The sequence below is a fragment of the Eulemur rufifrons genome, chromosome 28 (genome assembly GCF_041146395.1).
Source record: "Eulemur rufifrons isolate Redbay chromosome 28, OSU_ERuf_1, whole genome shotgun sequence".
In the NCBI taxonomy this organism is placed as follows: domain Eukaryota; kingdom Metazoa; phylum Chordata; class Mammalia; order Primates; family Lemuridae; genus Eulemur; species Eulemur rufifrons.
The window spans coordinates 24,244,988-24,264,311 of record NC_091010.1 but is presented as its reverse complement, the minus strand read 5'-3'; the positions used below and the strand labels follow the sequence as shown (position 1 = coordinate 24,264,311).

The 19,324-nt window shown below is 35.5% G+C and overlaps 1 protein-coding gene across 1 annotated transcript in view; it reads right to left on the bottom strand.

Annotated features, from left to right (window-relative positions):
• Positions 1-19,324, bottom strand: part of CTNNA3 (catenin alpha 3) — a 1,434,719-nt gene that overhangs the window by 1,214,913 nt on the left and 200,482 nt on the right. The window lies entirely within an intron of this gene.

Sequence of the window (19,324 nt, the reverse complement as noted above, 5' to 3'; positions counted from 1 at the left end):
TATCTCTGCCTATCACATACATTTCTAGTATATTGGGTCTGCTGGGCCATAATATTCATGAAGCAAAACAGTTTGTTCTGTAGAGAAGACCAACTGCAGAGTTCTTTCTTTCTTCTGGCTTCACTCAAACTGCCAGCTTTATCTAGTAAATGGGCAGCAGCAAACCACCCAAAGGTGATAAATGTTGCATTCAAAATCCAAAGGGTGAGAGACAAGCATTATGCCTCACTCTTGATGGTGAGTGGGTTCAAGGTGCAGATATGGTAATTTGTCTCTCACTTTAGAAGAAATGGCCTGACTTTAGTCTCATTGCAATCCTAAAAATTTCCCTGATGTGACAGGTGCTCAAACTTTTATAGGATTTATCTGTCTCCCACACTCTGACATGTATATATCTTACTAAGGTGACTATAGTACTTGCTACTCCATGCCCATTAGGTTAAATTAGCATAACACTATCAATGTAATAGACATATTTGATGCTCTATTTGGATATAAAAGAAACCAAAGTCCCTCTGGATTATATTACAACAGTGATGGGTTGAGTGCTGCTTATGATAAACCAGTAAACATATACCATTGCCCCTATGATGTAAATGCAAACTACTTCTGATTTTTCCATACCAATGGTAATGGAAAGTAAAACATCTTCCAGGGGGGCTACGCTAGTTAGTTCCCATAAAGATAGCACAACTGGAAACATATGTGCAATTAGCATCAGCACCTGATTAAGTCTGCAAAAATACATTCTCATACTCCATGATCTACATGATTTTTGCACTAGCCAAACAGACAAATTAAACATAAATATAGTAGGAACAATTACCCTGGCATATTTTGTATCTTTTGTGGGGGTACTAATCTCTGAAACTCCCTCAGAAATGTGGTGTTACTTTTGGTTTACTATCTTGGCTGGGTGGTGGGTGCCATGCTTGGCCCTTTTTATCACAATAGCCTTCATTCCATGGATCAGGAAACCAATATGTTGATTCTGCCAGTTACTAATTATATCTATTCTCATTATATATTCAGGGACTAGGAACTGCTGTTAGATTTAGAACATGACCACCTGTATCAAGATCTCCATAAATCTCTACTCTGACTGGTATATCATAGTGGCATTTAAAGTCTCTGGGGATCAGTGCCAAATAAGTTTAGAGACAGAACCTAATAACTCAGAAAGGTCTGAGTTATTTCCCTTTCTCCAGTGTATGGTCACCCTGGTGGAAGGCTACAGAGTTCTTTGTGAAGATTTCTCTTTCTCACTAGCTCTCAGAGTTATCCCTACAGTAAGTAGGTTGCAGTGCAGCACCTATCCAATTATAGCTGGTCTAAGTATACCATAAAGATCTATCCATAAAGCAGGACTACACTTTTTCCTCCTCTATTAACATATCATAAGAATATGTTTAGAGATAGGTTAGAGAAAAATGCAAAATATACACCCACTGCTATATTATAAGGCCCTTTTACAAAGGGACTTGTCTTCTCCCTCAATTAAGAGGACCTGGTATATAAATTGGCATACATCCAAAAACACTAAAATGACTTGTGTTGGCCCACAAAACCTGCCACAAGGCAGAATTTTTCTGCCTATATATGTCAGCAGTACACTGGAAGGCAGCATATGTATTTCATTCTTAGAATTGCATAATCAGTTAGCTATTGTCACAGATTAATGGTTATTACAGTGCAATCCCCAGAGCAGCAACATCAGCATTACCTAAGAACTTGTTAGAAATAGAAATTTCGGGACCCCACTTCAGACCTATTAGAAACAGAAATTAGAAATTCTGGAGGCAGGGCCCAGCAACCTCGGTTTTAACAAGCCCTCCAAGTGAGTCTGACACACAGTAAGACTTAAAAACCACTCCCCCCGAAAAATACAGAAAAGAACACCACTCCCATACATTCTTATAAGTAAAAACCTCATCTCTATGGCTTGTAATTTCGAACACCTTGTTTGTAGTGATTAAGGGCCACCAGCTAAACTCTAACACTCCAAGACCTTCATGAATCCTATTGGATCAGGGAACCCAATTCCATTATGGCAAAACCCAAAGTCATCTCCTTCCTACAGAGGACAGCAACCACAGAACTATTTAAAGATGCTGTTATCTCCCTCACCAATGCATATCATAGTGCTTTGATAAAAAGAGCATTCTCTGGCCTTCCTGGGGAGCTGACTGATCAATTCCAGCATTTGAATTCCTTCCTCTATACTAGGTTGGGTAATCACAAATATTTCTGCCTCATTAAATATAGGTCATCATTGAGTTCAGGCTTCAATTAATATATTCATAGACCATTAATGCCTTTCCCAAGTGCTGAAGCCAACACACTAAATACGAAATTCCAGGCAAGTACACCAATGCCAATGAATTTAGTCTGACAGACTTTAGTATACACTCCCCATGTATGCCAATACAGATTGGTGATGTCTTGAATTCATTTCAGTGTATAAACTATTCAGGAGAAGGCCTTGTACTTCCCCTTCTGGGGTATGTTAAATCAATAAGAGGTGGCAAAAGTGGGTCATGAGGTTAATCAGCATCTGCTTGTGAGGCACGCTAAATACAGTTTTTAATGTACAACGATTTTTAATAAATTTTATTGTGTATACTTAAGGTATAAAACATGATGTTATGGTAGGTTTTATACCAAAAGTCAAACACTTTTATGCACTGAAGGGCTAAATTCTTTAGTAGACCAAGAGTAATTAGATTTAGAGCTTGAGGTTCTTCAGCCATACCTGCTCTGAAACTGCAAGAGATGGGAAGCTCCTTCAAATCTGCAATGGATGGCTTCTTGTTTGTCCACACGTGTCCTTAATCATATGTTCATAGTTTTTAATTACTCCTTTTTCCTATTTAAATTTCTTAGAGTTATAAGAAGAAGCCAAGAACGCCATAATCTTTAAATTTTTTTAAAACTATAATGAGATACCACCACACATCTGTTGGAATGGCTACTATGAAAAAGATAAAAGATAAGTGTTAGGATGCAGAGAAAAGGTACCCTTGTACACCTTTGGTTGGAACATAAATTATTACAGCCATGATAGAAAATGATATGGAAGTCACTCAAAAAATTAAAAATAGAACTACTGCATGATCCAGCAATCCCACTACTGGGTATATAGTCAAAAGAAATAAAACCAATATGTCAAAGAGATATCTGAACTACCATGTTCATTGAGCATTATTCACAACAGCAAAGATACGGAATCAACCTAAGTGTCTATCAATGGATGAACAGATAAAGAAAGAGTGGTATATGTGTATGTGTGTGTGTGTGTGTGTGTATACACACACATATATACATACATATATACCCATATATATGGAATACTATTCAGACTTTAAAAAAAAAGAAAATCTTGTCACTTATGGCAATATGGATGAACCTGGAAGAAGTTATGCTATGTGAAATAAGCCAGGCACAAAAAAACAAATACCACAGATCTCGTTTTGTGTGGAATCTAAGAAAGTTGAACTCATAGAAGTAAAGAGTAGAATGGTGGTTACCAGGGGCTGGAGAAGTGGGGGACTGGGGAGATGTTTGTCAAAGAATTCAAAATTTCAGTTAAGGAGAAAAGTTCAAAAGATCTATTGTACAACATGGTGACTACGGTTAATAACAATGTACTGTATTATGAAAATCACTAAGAGAATAGATTTTAAGTGTTCTTACCACAAAAAGTGATAAGTATGTAAGGTAGTACATATGTTAATTAGCTCAATTGAGCCATTCTGTAATGTATATATATTACAAAATATAATGTTATACACAATGAAGGTATATAATTTTTATTTGTCATTAAAATAATACATAAAAATAAATTTGTTACCATTGCCATACAATTAAGTACCACAGCCACTTGATCTTCAATAGTCTATCTTCCATGTAAACTTCATCTCATGTTACCACCAATGATAATTTGAGTAATTATAATGCCACCACATGCCATGAATTACCCATGTCCCATTTTCCTCCATTGCGCTCTTTGAATATATGAAAAAACTAATTCCAGAATTTCATTTTTAGTTCTGTTTACTAGGACCACCTTTGGTACGATGGGAAAGAGTACTAGGCAGAATACTAGCATTACACAGATGGTACACCCAAATTATAATTATTGAAAAAGATTTTATGTGGGCACAATTTAATAAAGCTGTAGGCAAGGTACAAGGAAACCATAATGCTCTCTAAGTTTGGTCTCTGGACCAGCAACATCAATATCACCTAGGAACTTGTTAGAAATGCAAATTCAGGACCTCACCCAAGACCTACTATTAATAAATTAGAGATGCTGGGATTAAGGTCCAATAATCTATGTTTTAACAAATTCCTTCAGGTGATTCTAATGTGTACCAAAGTTTGAGAACCACTGACATAAGGTATAATGCAGTAACCAAGTGTTAATAACAGTGGAGCTGTTACCAACACTATGGCCAGAGGGGCAAGAGAGCAGATTAGTAAGTGGAACCCAGAGAAAGTCATATAGAGAGAACCACCCTGAGAGAATCAGCAACCTTTGGTTAAGGAACACAGGTACCCCAGGAAACCCCATAACAAGGGGGATAAGATAATAAATAACACAACCTCATTTCCTCCCTTCTTCCAATTGTCAGCTTGGAATCCCAGGTGGCCAAACTCAACCAGAATCAAGAAAGCAAGGGAATCTGATGATTTGGTACATTCTAGCCTTCCAGGGCAGAGAGCAGGTTGGAGAAGGAAGATTGTATCTGAAGGAGAAAACAGAGGATATCTGGCATGCACAGGCTTTTGTGAACATATCTAGATTTTGGCAAAGCTCCAAAGCATTTATCTGAGGAAGTTAGAGATTTAAAATATTTTGTAATTTCCATGGGAACAATGGTTTCCCAGGAATAATCATTTACTATTTAACCTAATAATTAGATTCCAGTAAGTTCTATTTTCATCGGTGACTAATCTGTTGCCCTGTTTCCTATGGCTTAACACAGTACCTGGTATATTGTAGGTATTAAATAAATGTCAGAGATTATAACTATTATTCATTTTATAATCACCTCCTTTTCCTCTATGTAGCTATTTAAGTCCCTAAGATCTAACCTGTCACTGAATTCTCCCAGGATTTCTGCTCATATTTAGGACTTCTCCCTCATCTAAATGCCATACTCTGAGCTCCATTCACCTACAAGCTACAGCCTCCTGACATAATTCTTTTCTCTTTTATAAATTAGGTTTCTTGACTTGCATTTAATCATGTGTACCATTTGGACTCATTCTTGCCTTTAGTCAGACAAATAAACTGTTCTAGTCTCCTCCGTGCTCTGAGCTCTACACTACTCTCTTACCATTGAAATTGCCTTCACACTTGAGATGTAAAGATACATAATGTGGAATTGAGCTAAATTAAGTATCTGCATCCCCACCATTGACTTCCAGATAGCACTGATTCACTGTGCCCTTATCTGTATCTATTTCTATCAGATAATGCTTGTATCTATCTATTGGGAACTTACCTGAATTTGAAGTCTCAGGAATTCTTATCAAGACCATCCCTTCACCAACACTTCACTACACAGGGCAAGTACATACAGAATAAGAAGTCTTGTCTGTAATTATAAACCACTTTACCATACACATTCCCATTAATGTTTCATTTTTCACTGATAAACTGAATTAGAAAGGATCCTGGACAGTCAGCAAATAATCATTTTAGACTGAGCTTTGTAAGAAAATAAAAACGAGACTGCATTGAATATTATCTGATTATTATGAATGTTCCTCTCAAATATTTCTTGCAAGTCTACATCTTGACTTTCTCTGAAATGAAAGAAATATACTTACAATTACTTTCATTAATGCTCTGCCAAACAGTAAAAGTAAAATATGTATTTTTTGAGACTGTTGGAAGGATCAGCTAACCAATCTCACTTAATCATTATTTGGCAACTGTTATATATCTGACATTATACTAGTTGCTAGTGGCTCAAAGGAAAAGGAAAAATGTCCTCTTCCTTCAAAGGGAAACAAAAAATAAGCAGAAAACTATAGTGACTAGTATTTCATAAAAGTACAAAGCAGGTAATGTCCTCTAGACTCTATGATCTGAGAAAGCTTCCTGGAGGAGATATCCCAGAACTGTCTCCTAAAGGAAGAGTAAAGTAAGTTAAGCAAAAAGAGTAATGTATAAGGAAGAATCTGTACATACAAAGGTATAAAGTCATTAGAAAATGTGAAGTCTTAAAGTAAAATGTGAAAAGTAAAGAGAAAAATCTGGATAGGTATGTACAGGGCAAATAAAGAAGGGTCTTGTATCCTATGCTAAGAACTATGCTAATAGCTGTAGAGAATCATTGAAGAATTTTAAGTCAGGGAGTTGAAGAGTAACATTTTCCTTGTTAAAAGATCACTATGTTAGTTGTTAAAAAAAAAAAAAAAGCTAGGTTGGAGGGGACAAGACTAGATATGGAGAGACCAGTTCGCATACCATTACAGTAAAAAGCAAAAAAAAAAAAAAAAGGAAGAAAGAAAAAGAAGAAGAAGAAGAAGAAGGAGAAGGAGAAGAAGGAGAGGAAGAAAGAGGAGGAGGAGGAAGGGAGGGGTAAGAGGAGGAACTAAAGGGGCAGATGCTGAAGTGGAGGGAAGTAGATTAGTTTGAGAGATTAGAGAGGTAGACACAGCTGGACCTGGTGACTATCAGGTTGAGTAGCCAGAACAGATATCAGGGAATGCTAATGCATGATTGAGCTCAGAAAGAGAAATGAGCAAAGATGACCAAAAGAGAGTGACCATAAAATATAAGGAGAACTGTATCATGGCATTTCATGCCTAAAACAAGGGTTTGAAGAGAGACTGGCCTATGGGATATGCTGACTAAATCGGGTCTGAAGAGAAATCAGTGCATTTGACAATTAGGAAGTTGATGATGAAATTTGCCAGAGGAGTTTCAGAGGTGGGATGAAGATAGAAGTCATATTTGTAAAGTGAGGAGAAAATAAGAGGTGAAGAAGTAAAGAAAGCAAATGCAACTTTCTCTTTTAAAAAGATTAATAATCAGAGGTAGAAATAAGTGATAGCTAAAAAGGTTTATGGAGCCCAGGGAAGGTGACGGATGGCTCCCCCCCCCCCCACTTTTAAATGGGAAGCACTGGAACTTATATAAATACTTATAAGAAAGAGGTAATAAAGAGAGTTTGGGGAAAGGATGATGGTATTCTCACATCAGAGACTGGAGTGTATAAAGTAAAGGACACTCCTGGTACAAAATGTCTTTTAAATTATATGTCAAAACAAACTCCCAAAAGCTTGAACAAATATTCAAACACAGTGATGCAAGATTCAAGATAGGTGGTTGAAGAAAAGCTCTTTACTAATCCAGAGAAAAATCACAGGTACATACTGCCTGACATCTTTAAATGGTGAAATCTAGCTAAAGAATACATCAAGGGACCTTAACTAATAAAACCTTGGCCGGGCACGGTGGCTCACGCCTGTAATCCTAGCACTCTGGGAGGCTGAGGCAGGTGGATCGCTCAAGGTCAGGAGTTCGAGACCAGCCCGGGCAAGAGTGAGACTCCGTCTCTACTAAAAATAGAAAGAAATTATCTGGCCAACTAAAATATATATAGAAAAAATTAGCCGGGCATGGTGGCGCATGCCTGTAGTCCCAGCTACTCAGGAGGCTGAGGCAGTAGGATTGCTTAAACCCAGGAGTTTGAGGTTGCTGTGAGCTAGGCTGACGCCACGGCACTCACTCTAGCCCAGGCAACAAAGCGAGACTCTGTCTCAAAAATAAAATAAAATAAAATAAAACCTTGACCATAAACCTCAGGAAAGAGTTGGATAGAAGTTTTACAGAGGCAGTTTCAAAAATGGCAGAGTGGCCAGAAAAAGAGGAAAGATTAGCCTGCCCGTGCTGGTATTTCATAAGCTTCTTCTCCCATAATCTCACATTATCTGCCATACAGCATAGGACCATTTTCTTGATAGCTTTGGCTCTGGAACTCTCTGCAATTGGAAAACAAAAGAATATACAAAGATTAAGGATTCACCTGGCTTTTAGGTTCCAATCCTTCCAAGGTAAAACCATTCTCATATCTGGCTTTCCTGGGAAGAGTATTCCAGAGGCAAAACCATTTCCACTTTAATGTAAGTATACATGGGAAGTGAAAGTAAACATTTTGCATGCGGAAAGAAAACCTATCAAAGATTCAGAGCAGGAGATGAAGAAGAGGGAAGATACAGAAATGTAAATATTAAGAAGAGAAAGTATGCATTGTGAGTGACTACGGGTTCTGGAGACAAACGACAAACTACCTGAACTCAGACTTTATGCTTTAACAGCTGTAGGAAAATATGGGAAAATATACTTCTTATTGTGTTGATTAAATGATTAATAAATGCAAAATGCTTAAATGGCTTCTATTGCTAGCTCTTGATTCTCCCCTCAGTATCTTTCCCACAGAAAAGTAAGGGAAATCAACTTGTCAACTGGCAGAAAGTAATATCTACTAATTGATTAAAGCATACTGGTAGTATACACAAATTGATAAATACTAATTAATTAAAAGTCATAGCATATCTTCATACACTGAGTCACAACAGATGGAATGAAAAGCTTTTTCAATCTTGAATTTCTACCTCAGCAATTGAGTATAATATCCCATTCATATAAACAACAACACTAGTATCAGAGACCCACTCCATGATTGTCTAGTTTAATATCATGAAGGAAAACAGTATGCTTATTTGAAGAACATCCATCCTTGAAAAGCTGCAATAGTTAAACTCAGTATTCTAGATATTTTAGTATTAGATATTGGGTCCTACTCTGCCTTTCATCTCTTTCTAAGAATGAGTGCACAACATATAGCCTCAAAGCTCAGACTATTCCCTAAGCATCTCAAAGTGGCCCTTAGGTGACCTAATACATAAAACTCTGTACAATGCATAGAAATAATAATTGGCTAGGCAAATCAGATTTAATCACTCTGCACCTATAAAGGGAAAACACAGATAAAATCAACCAGTGAAATTAGGAATTAACACACAAAAAGAAACAGTCATATTAATGGTAGGGTACTACAGTAAAGATCCATGAAACTGTGTCACTGACAGGAAAAGATTATCTGGCCCTATTCCTTAAAGGTCCCGTGAGAACCTGCTACTCTATCCTACATGTGTTCTCACAAAACTCTGATAATTCATGTTCTCCATTCATGACCGGAAATCGCTAAACTTACACACTTTGACATTTAGTTATCATCCCTTTTCCTCATTTGACCTATGTACTCACTGGATCACCCATCTAACACTTAAGAGATTAAATTATTGAATCATATCTTTGAGACATTTTTCCTATCCTAAAAGTTAAATAGTATATGTGCAATGAGTATTGAAAGACTTCATTAATTAAACATGCCAATTAAGAGGACTAAGCATAAGGTTCAGAGGAAAGAAAGAATTCTAGGATTGAATTAAATTACTTAAGTACTAAAGTTAAGAGACCCAATTAATCCAACCCCTCATTTGAGAGTAAGGAAACTGGAAGCTAGGAAGTAAATCACTGGGGCTTGAGAGACTTGCCAAAGATGACACAGCTATTTAGAGGGAGAGGAAAAGCTAGACCAGAGCTTTAAATTTCCATTAAAATTTTTTTTTCTATTACATTAGTGAATTTCAATTCTCAAAAAATTTACTTCTACTCTTGTTCTGAACTGAATTCTTTTAACCTCTTAACTTTAATTCCAACATTTTTGAAAGGTGCTAATAAAATTATGACTATGGGAAGAATTTTATTTCATTTTGTGAAGAAATTTGAAGACAAATAGCACCATTACAATTATGACTCATCTCTAAAAGTTTAACATCTCAACCTTTGCATCTTATTGTCTTTTTATGCAACATGATTAATGTGCTCTATTTCTTATGGCTGTTACAAGAGCCACAAAATCTTTCACTTCCTTTGTTGTGACTTGGTTTGAAAAAAAAAAAAAAAAAAAAACATGCTCAATAACAACTTTTCTTTGAGTGCTCATTTACATAAATTTACCCAATAAAAAAGATTACACCATTCACTCACCATTGTCAAGTGAAATACTGCATCACCTTACAATATCTCCTGACTGAATGTTTGTGGCGAGTCTAAAGAGCTTCATAAACCTCTCCTACATTTCCACTGTGTAGGAAAATGTATGGGAGGTGGTAGTCTGAGTGCAAGAAAAAAAGAGGATGAAAAAGGAAAAAAAATGAAATGGATGTGGATGAGAAAGAAGCCTGGGGACAATAGAAGAAGCACAAAGAGAGAAATAAAAAGAGATAATACATGTAGATGTATGTATATAGGGTGTGTGTGTGTGTGTGTGTGTGTGTTGATGTATACATGAATGTTTGTGTGCAGCTGGTCAATACACAGTGACTATAATAAGTCGTATATCAATCCATAACTTCTTCAAAGATCTCAAATAGAATGATGAGAAACCAACAAACGCTAACTCTCTTAATCACACTGTTGCTGGCCAAAGGTAGCAGCATTATACTCATGAGAGTATTGAAATGCACTGAGTGCAGCATTGTTCTGTACTGAGAACTGTGAGCAGCCTGTAAATGCATTTTCCTTTAAAAAATTGCCACCAAAAGTAGACATTAAAGAAGCAACTAAATAGATGTTTCTATTTACCCAAACAAGCTCCAGAGGAACTTATGCAAAGAGTCTCAGGCAGGATGAAGTTATACTTTACTCAGAATGAATAAATAACCAAGAGTATGATTTCTTGTGCTATTCAGAAAGATAGAAGGGTTAAAAAAAGTAGATGGAGATAAGGGGAGGAAAATCATAAAGGTTCACAGCCTGGAAGATATTTAAGTAGGAAAGCACATTGCAAAGTTCATAAGATTGTTCTCACAGTATATTTTACCATTATAAAACCTCTAATTAAATATCTAGCTCTATGTATCTTTCGACATCTAAACCCAATTAAATGCCAACTGAAATAGCATTAAATTGCTACCCCTAAATAATTTCCTCCTACTTCCATAAATAAAGCAAGGAAAATAAATGGCACTAAAAACAGCTGTGGTGTCCTTCAGCAAAAAGAAAAAAAAACACTTTTTAAAACCAAGTTTTCTGATATATCAAGTTTGTAAGTGGAAAGAATCAACACAAACTCAATCTGGTAATCCCCCAAATGTGCTCACAATTTTTTACCTTTTTAAATATTACTTAAGTCATTCTTAGTCCTGGTTATTACAAATTAGAGTGTTTTGTAAAAAAGATAATTTTGGAAAATAAACTTAATTGCCATCTTTTGTTTTACTTTTCCTCAGTTTGATATACAGTACACGAGTGCCATAGAGAAGGCAACTAATAAGGAAGTTTACAAAATTGAACTTTATTAGGTTTCCTCTGCATCTTCAAATGGGCCTTTAAAGATGTACTATTATTAAAATTTGAAGTGAAATGATTTTGACTCTGAAAGAAACTGAAGCCTCTTGGGCAATCACTTGTGGCCAAGTCTATAGTAGACTTATATAGTAGAAAATGAATTAATAATGGTATCTGAAGAGGAAGAATGAAACAGGCAGAGTGAGTGGTTTCGGAAAAGTAGGAAAAAAAGTGAGACAGATCAAGGAAGAATGAGGGCAGCTTCCAGGCTCTATCTATAAAGGATCATAGAGGGAGGGGTTGGGGAACAGACAACAGATGACTTTGAACAAGAAAGATAGTATTAAAATAAAATACTTTACAATACTAATTGATAGTGACCAAAAGCAGATCTGTGGATGCCTGTGCATGGGGGTTGGGGAGGGAGCTTGACTGCAAAGAGGCACAGGGAACTTTCTGAAGTGAGAGAAATATGTTAAAATTGATTGGGGTGGTGATTATATGAATGGCTACATTTCTCAAAACTCATTCAACCATTAAAATGGTTGTATTTTATTGTATGCAAATTATACCTCAATAAAGTTGATTTTTAAAAATCAAATGCTTAGAAAAGCACATTCTCAGATATACATACAGAGAATATATATATATATATGGGAAAGAGAATACCAGAAAGCCTACTAAAAAGAACCTTGCATGAATAAATAAAGCAAGGAAAGCATAAAACTATCCCATAATCTTAAGGAACAATGTGATCTAGAAAAGCAAATTTTACTGAAGCTTATGTTTTCTAAAACCTCCTATTTTTCCAACTCATTTCCCCTAGTATCCCAACCCCAATATTCTTTCTACCCTACTGGATCATTGAATTCATCAATTATTCAACTTCTCAGTGACACACACACAAACACACCACCCCACTACAAACACATCACACTCCCATCCCATGTCCACTCTTAACTTGGATTTTAAAAGCTGATTTTTTTTAACTGTTATGTCTGAAAGGCTTTGTAAACAAAAGATTTAAATTACATTCAAGAGAAGTTTGGTTTTAAATGTCTCTTTATTTTCATTGGAGCTTCCATTCAGAAACAGGGAATAGAGAAGCAACAATTAAGCTGAGCATTCACCAGCTTGACAAAATGAAAAACATTCTAGACAGAGGGAGGAAAATAAGACAATAAAAGAAATAGTTCAAAATATCAAGGGAACTATAAATAGTCCCTTTGGCCTGAAAATGTGAGTGGAGGTGAGGAGACTAGACAAGTAGATATCAAAAAAAGAGCTTAGAAGCCTAAGGTGCTATGGCCTTTGACTCTCTGACAGCAAAATTTGTGTTTTGTTCACTAGTATTTCCCTGGACCCTAACAATTTTCTAGGATATAATGGGTGTTCGATAAATATTTGACAAATGGATGTATGTATGAATAAACAAATGGCTGGCTTGAATCATGAAGGGCCGTGTTTGTTCCAGTGAAAAGTCTGGACTTTGATCTAAAATCCAGCTTTTACCAATCAAGGTAATAGACGACCATTTATAAATTATGTCACAAGTAATTTGTTAGTAATTAAAGTCCAAGTGCAACAGTTTGCAAATAATTTACATTTTAAACATAAATTAGAGTCTGCTCAAGATTATCCCTATAATATTACCCTCATGTTCATTCTAATATACTTTATTGAGTGAAAAAGTAAGGAGTTTTAGCAAGTTCACAGATAAACGCACTTCTATTCTAAGCTATGATTGTTAGTAAATTATCACTGCCAAACTATCAATGCCATGGCGATAATAAATTACTAAAGCCTGTATTTCCTAAAAATAAACTCTGGGGTTTTGTAAAAATTGGGATGAATTCACTGAAATGTATTAGGCATGTGAAGGTCACCGGTCACATGACTTTAGTGAAGGCATTAGAGAGTCATTGAATAATTTTAAGAATATGATTGATATTATGTAATTTGTGTTAGAGAAAAATTATTTTATGGCAAAGTAGATTAGTGGAGCATATGAGACTTGAGACAGGAGACTGTTACAAAGTATAGGTGAGAGATGAAAAAAATCTAATCTAAGATAGTAACAAATGTGCAGAAGAGAAAATCTTAAGAGAAGTAAACAAGCAGTAAAATTAACAGACTTATGCATCAATTAGACATGCTAGCTTGGGTAAAGTGGTTTGAATAACATGGTCAAATACAGCAGATAAAAGAGGAGGATCATAGTAGGCAGGAAAGATAATAAGTTCCACATTACACATGTTGGGTTGGATACAAGGATGCTAAACTGAGAAAAAGTGATCTGGAATTACAGGTACCAATTAGGAATCCCTGACATAGAGATGGAGTAGTCTAGGGAGAGTGTGTAGAGTTAGGAAAAGAGAATTTCACGTGGACAGACGTAAAAATAATTACTGTTAAGGGATAGGACAAGTAATAGAAGCCCAAAAAGAAGATTACATAATTAGAATCATAGACCATGGGTTCCTCCAAGTACAGTTCCTGTTAGTGTAATTTCATGTACAATATAGGTACTGAGTAACTGTGATGAATAATTAGAAAGCAAAAACCAGTAAGGAACTAAAGAGAACATCTATACCAAGGCTGAGAAATAAATTTCAATTCAAAACTAATTGTAGTCAATTGGGTATGACTACAAAACTGTTTCAATAAGGATTCTAAGAGCAAGTCTGGGACGCAAATGAAAGACTCTCACAACTATTAGGTAACATTAAAGCCATGAGCTGAGGAGAAGAGAAGGAATCACTCACAGGTCACATTTTTCCACTATTGGTACTTTACTTTTATTACATAAAATTTACTTCATAGTGTATTTTTTATTTTATTATATAATTTTAACTATAAAATAATACAAGTTCATTGCAATGTCAAACAATACAGAGAAATGAAGAAAATATTAATAATTTCCCCAAAACTGCTCTAAAGTCTCATCCCCCTGAAGGCAATCAGCATTCAATAACAGAAAATGTTTTATATTTATGCTCTTACTCCTTTTTCCTGCTCATGCATATATACAAATATAAAGGGTTTTGTTTGTTCATAAAATTATTGTCAAAGGAAGACATTATGAGAAAGGAAGATGCTATGGTGTACTGATAATATTGTCAATGTCCAAATTTATTGTTAGAGTTGCCTATAATTTTTAAATTATTTTAAAAATATTTTTTATAATTATAATATATATTTTTGTTTTCACTTTTTTTCTCTAATCAGGCTTATCAGTGGTTTGTCTACTATGTTTATTTTATCAGGAACCCAAATAAATTCTAAGTGGCCCATTCCAATATTCAGGTTTCAGTCTTCATCTTACTTAGCAGCATTTGACATAGTTGGTCACTTTCTCCTTGAGATTTCAAGTATATTTTCTCACCCAGCTTCATGGTAGCTGCTTCTCGGTTTCTACTGCTATTCCTCCTCCTTTTTCTTACCTCTAACTGCTGGAGTGCACACCCAGCACTCAGTCCTCAGACCTTTTCTTTTCTCCATCTACACTAACTCTCATCCAATTTAATGTCATTAACTGCCAACGTTATGCTGTATACGCCAAACATGTAGCTCCAGCCATCCTCTCTACTAAACTCCAAACTCATATCTCCTACTGCCACTCAACACCTTCATTTTATTGCCTAACAGGCATTCAAACTTCACACCAAAATTAAACTCCCCACCTTTTTCTCATCTCAAAATATTACAATTGATAATTTTGTTAAATTTGGGCAGTTATACAGCAAATTGACAACTTAGCAGTAAATATACCTCCACCCCTTCTATTAATCATCCATTGAAGAAGTGACCACAATAATATCTAAAGTATCTTAGTAATAGAGGGAAAAAAAAACCTAAGAATTTATATTCATCAAGCTGTCCTTTATACATTAAACTGATAGGCTATCTCATATGATAAGAACTTAGTAAACAAAACAAAACTTATCAGTGCTTCCTTTAAAAAATTCCTGGGCCACAAAATCCATCCACTCGAGACCAGAATCAAAACAAAAAAAACTCAATAATTGAGAAATAGTAAAAGGGCTGAGGATGAGCACAAAATCAGTTTTGAAATGGAACAAAGAGTAATAACTTTGATAACTATAGCTACAGTACAAAAAGAAAACATAATAAATCAATGTATAAAGAATAATATACCAAAAATCAGAGTATGGGGGAGGGGATCTGTTAGAAAATATATGTGTGGTGTTTGTTTTTTTCCACTTTTCATAGCAAATCACTAACGATTGCACTGTTTTCTGGATATATGCTCACTTTGTGCTCCAAAAGCCTCTACATCACTCCCAAACATGCCTTGTTTCTCTGACCATCACTGCAACAGTAGAATAGAAAGCAAAGGAAATTGACTCCTAATGAATGAAGTGTTATTTGAAAGTTAAAAAAAAAATGTTAATTCCAAACTCTTAGACTGGGTTATATTTTTGAATAATAATAATGGGCCTTTTTAATAGGCTATGTCATTCATGGTGATGAAATATTTATCTGAGGGAAGTCAACATCTCCTCTAATTTTATTTCAATCTCTTTTTCTTTTGTTAAATTCAAGTAAAAGTAAATTAATACTTGGTATTTAAAATGCCATGTATACTGTGATCCCATTTTCCTAAAATTATATCTAGCTATATTTTGCTCTGTATAGACACATTGAGAAATGTCTGGAAAGATGTGCAAATGTTGAGAATGGTTATTTCTGGAAAGTGGAATTTGGCGTGATTTTCTGCCTCTGTAATTTTCTGAGTAGTTTAATTTTTTATAATAATCATATGTCAATAACAAAAGTTATTGAAATTTTTGTCTCTGGCCTTAGTAAAAATAGAATGATTCTAATAGTTAAATCTAGTCAAGTTTACCCCACCACCATCAACAAAATCAAGGCCTTTTATAGTTCCAAATACATGGAAGGAATCAAAGCTAATGGAAAATCCTCAAGATCTTGCTTTTTGGGGTATCACATTGATCTCATCTGTTTAAAAGTAATAGATATTTTATGCTTATACTAGCTTTATTGTCATGTAGCCTGATAGAGCCATTCGTCATATCATTGGTTGAGATAACATAGCATAATATAGCATATAGCATTTAAAAGCAACATCCTAAAAGACTGCAATATGGAAATACTGCTTAGTGAACAGAAAACTTTTTTATCTGTGAAATAACATATGCCACATTTTACCTCTTCACATTCAGAGAAGGTAGTTAATGATTTTTCTCCTTTCAAAATAAAAGTTTTTTTTTAAATGCCTGTACTTCCAAATCCATATAAGAATTAAATAGCTCTGAACTTAGCCTTTTAAAATTTATTCTAAAGGGTTCTTTTTACTTTTTGTTTTGGTTTTCAAAACAACAACAAAAAGACATTATTAAATTGCCTTAAAAAGCTGTCATCAAAATCATATCTTTATCAAACACATACCACAGACCTATTTGCATCCAACATTCACTTCTTTATGCTTAAAAAGCAGTAAACATTTGAAAAACTGTCAATCTTCTTTTCAGTCTGATTTTATTTTGAAAGAAAAAATTAACAGCAATTACCTGCTGATTTTGTAAGCGACTTATGTCATCGTGGGTTGTAAGGTCAAACATACTACTTTCTGGATCCCTGTTCACTAGGTGCTCTTCAGCTACTTTTCACACTTTTCAACTATGCCTTCTTAGCGTGACTGTTACAGAGTTGCCAATGAGAGAAGTTACCTTTAAAGTTAGCTTTATTTCTATTGCCCTTGTGAGAAACTGCAGTTGAATCCCCTTAAAATCAGGAGAGAGCTTAGTGAACCATTTCTTTATTAAATTATAATAATAACAGGGTAGGCCTAACAGGCAATGAAAATAAATTGTTTTATGGGAGAAGGGATAGGTCTATAGGTGTGAAGACATTCAATCGAGTTGACATTCTAATAATAGGAAAAAATACCTATTAGGTGTTTACTATTTATCTCTCACTTTATTCAGAGATTAAGCACTCCAGTCTCTCTCTATTCTAAACAAAGAAATAATAATAATAATTGAACACATTCTGCCTCAACTATCCTGAAGTAGTTCGGCATCCATTTATTATCAATTACGTTAACTTTAGTAAAATGCAATGAAATATGTCACTGGGATTCTCTTGAACTTGAGGGAGAGAAGGGTTAAAACATTTACATTCTACATCTATCTTCCATTCTCTCAATGAAGACCATGTGACTTTAAGACACCTATAGTCACTTAGGGCTTAGTTCTCTACCTGTAAAATAAGAAAGTTATCCTAGATCTGCACTTATTAAATGCTGGGGGCTCACAGAATCTCAAGAAATAAAAACTACTGGACCTTTCAATAGTAAAATGCACACATATAAACAGAAGAACTATCAATAACAATGTCCTACAAGGTCCAATACGGTCTGGCCACCAGTTCCCCTCCCCCAGCCTTAACTCTCTCACTTCATCTCCATTTTCACTTTGCTCCAGTGACACTGGCCCCCTTGCTCTTTCTCAAACATGACAAGCAAGCTCTCACCTTAGGGTAATTGCATCAGCTGTTCTCTCTGCCTGGAATGTTCTTTTTTACCTCCAAGGCTTTGCTCAAATGTCACCTTCCCAGTGAGGCTTACTCTGATCACCTTATTTACAATTACAGCCCGCATCCCTTTTCAGCTCTACTAGTCCTTATTCCTTGCTCTAAAATTTTTCCCCAAAGCACTTGTCATAATCTAGCCATGCACAAAAGAGTTAACATAGCAGGTCTGACTGCTGCCCTTTGAAAAGCTTGTTTAAAAGACTACACCTTGGCTGGAATCCAGGAACTTGGATTTCAGGAGGGTTTCCACATGCCCAGAACTGATAAGAGTAGCTCACTATACCTAAATGTTTGTGCAAACAATATGGTTTATGTCGAACGCCTGTTTTCCTTTGGCCAGTATACAAATTTTGTATGTGCCATGCAGACAGAGGGTAATACGTGACCAGCCTCCAGTAAAAACCCTGACCACTGAGTAATCAACTTCACTGGTAGACAACATCTCATACATGTTGTCACAACTTGTCACTGGGGGAATTAGGTGCATCCTGTGTGACTTCACTAGGAGAGGACTCTAGAAGTACATGGCCTGGTCTTCCCCAGACTTTGTCCCTCTGCCTTTTCCCTTTGCTGATCTTGTTCTGTATCTTTTCACTGTGATAAATATTAGTTGGGAGTAAAACTATATGCTGAGTCCTGTGAGTCCTTCTAGCAAGTTACTGAGATCAGAGTGGTCTTGGGGACCACTAACATAAAACCATACTATAAAATTTACTAATGAATTATGTTTGCTCCCTGTCTTCACCTATATAAATATAAGCTACATGAGGATTGGAAATTTTGTTTTGTTCACTGATATATTCCAAGAGCTTAAGAAACTGCCTAGCACATAATAGGTCCTCAATAAATATTTATTGAATAAATGACTACACACAAAATTTTGCCATTAATTTAAGGAAGTTAATGGAGCTCCCTAAAGAAATGCCAATTATTGATGTTGGTAAGACCTCCTTGCCAAGATGGTATCTTTACTATTTGAAGAGTCAAAATTCCAAGCAAGATCTATCTATGATCAAGTTTCTCTTCAACACCCTGAAAATCCCTAAATTTGAGTAGAAGAGGTAGAAGTAAGTGTACATGTTTTAGCTGGGCAGATTTGGCAAATGTTCTCAGAATTAAGTGTGCTAGCACATTGTAAACTTTGTAAAACTCTGGCTATACACAATCCCTTGAGGGAAATGTGAGTTTTTCATTTTTCTTGGATACCAAGTCTTCAAAATTAGACTTGGGAGATTCTCCTAAAGCCAGACTTTTAAAGCTCAGCAATCTTCTGAGCCAAGTTAATCTAGTGGGAGACTCACAGCCTACTTTAAAAATGAACAAAACAAGGAAACTTAAAGAAATTTTGAAAGGGAAATTGGAAAAAGC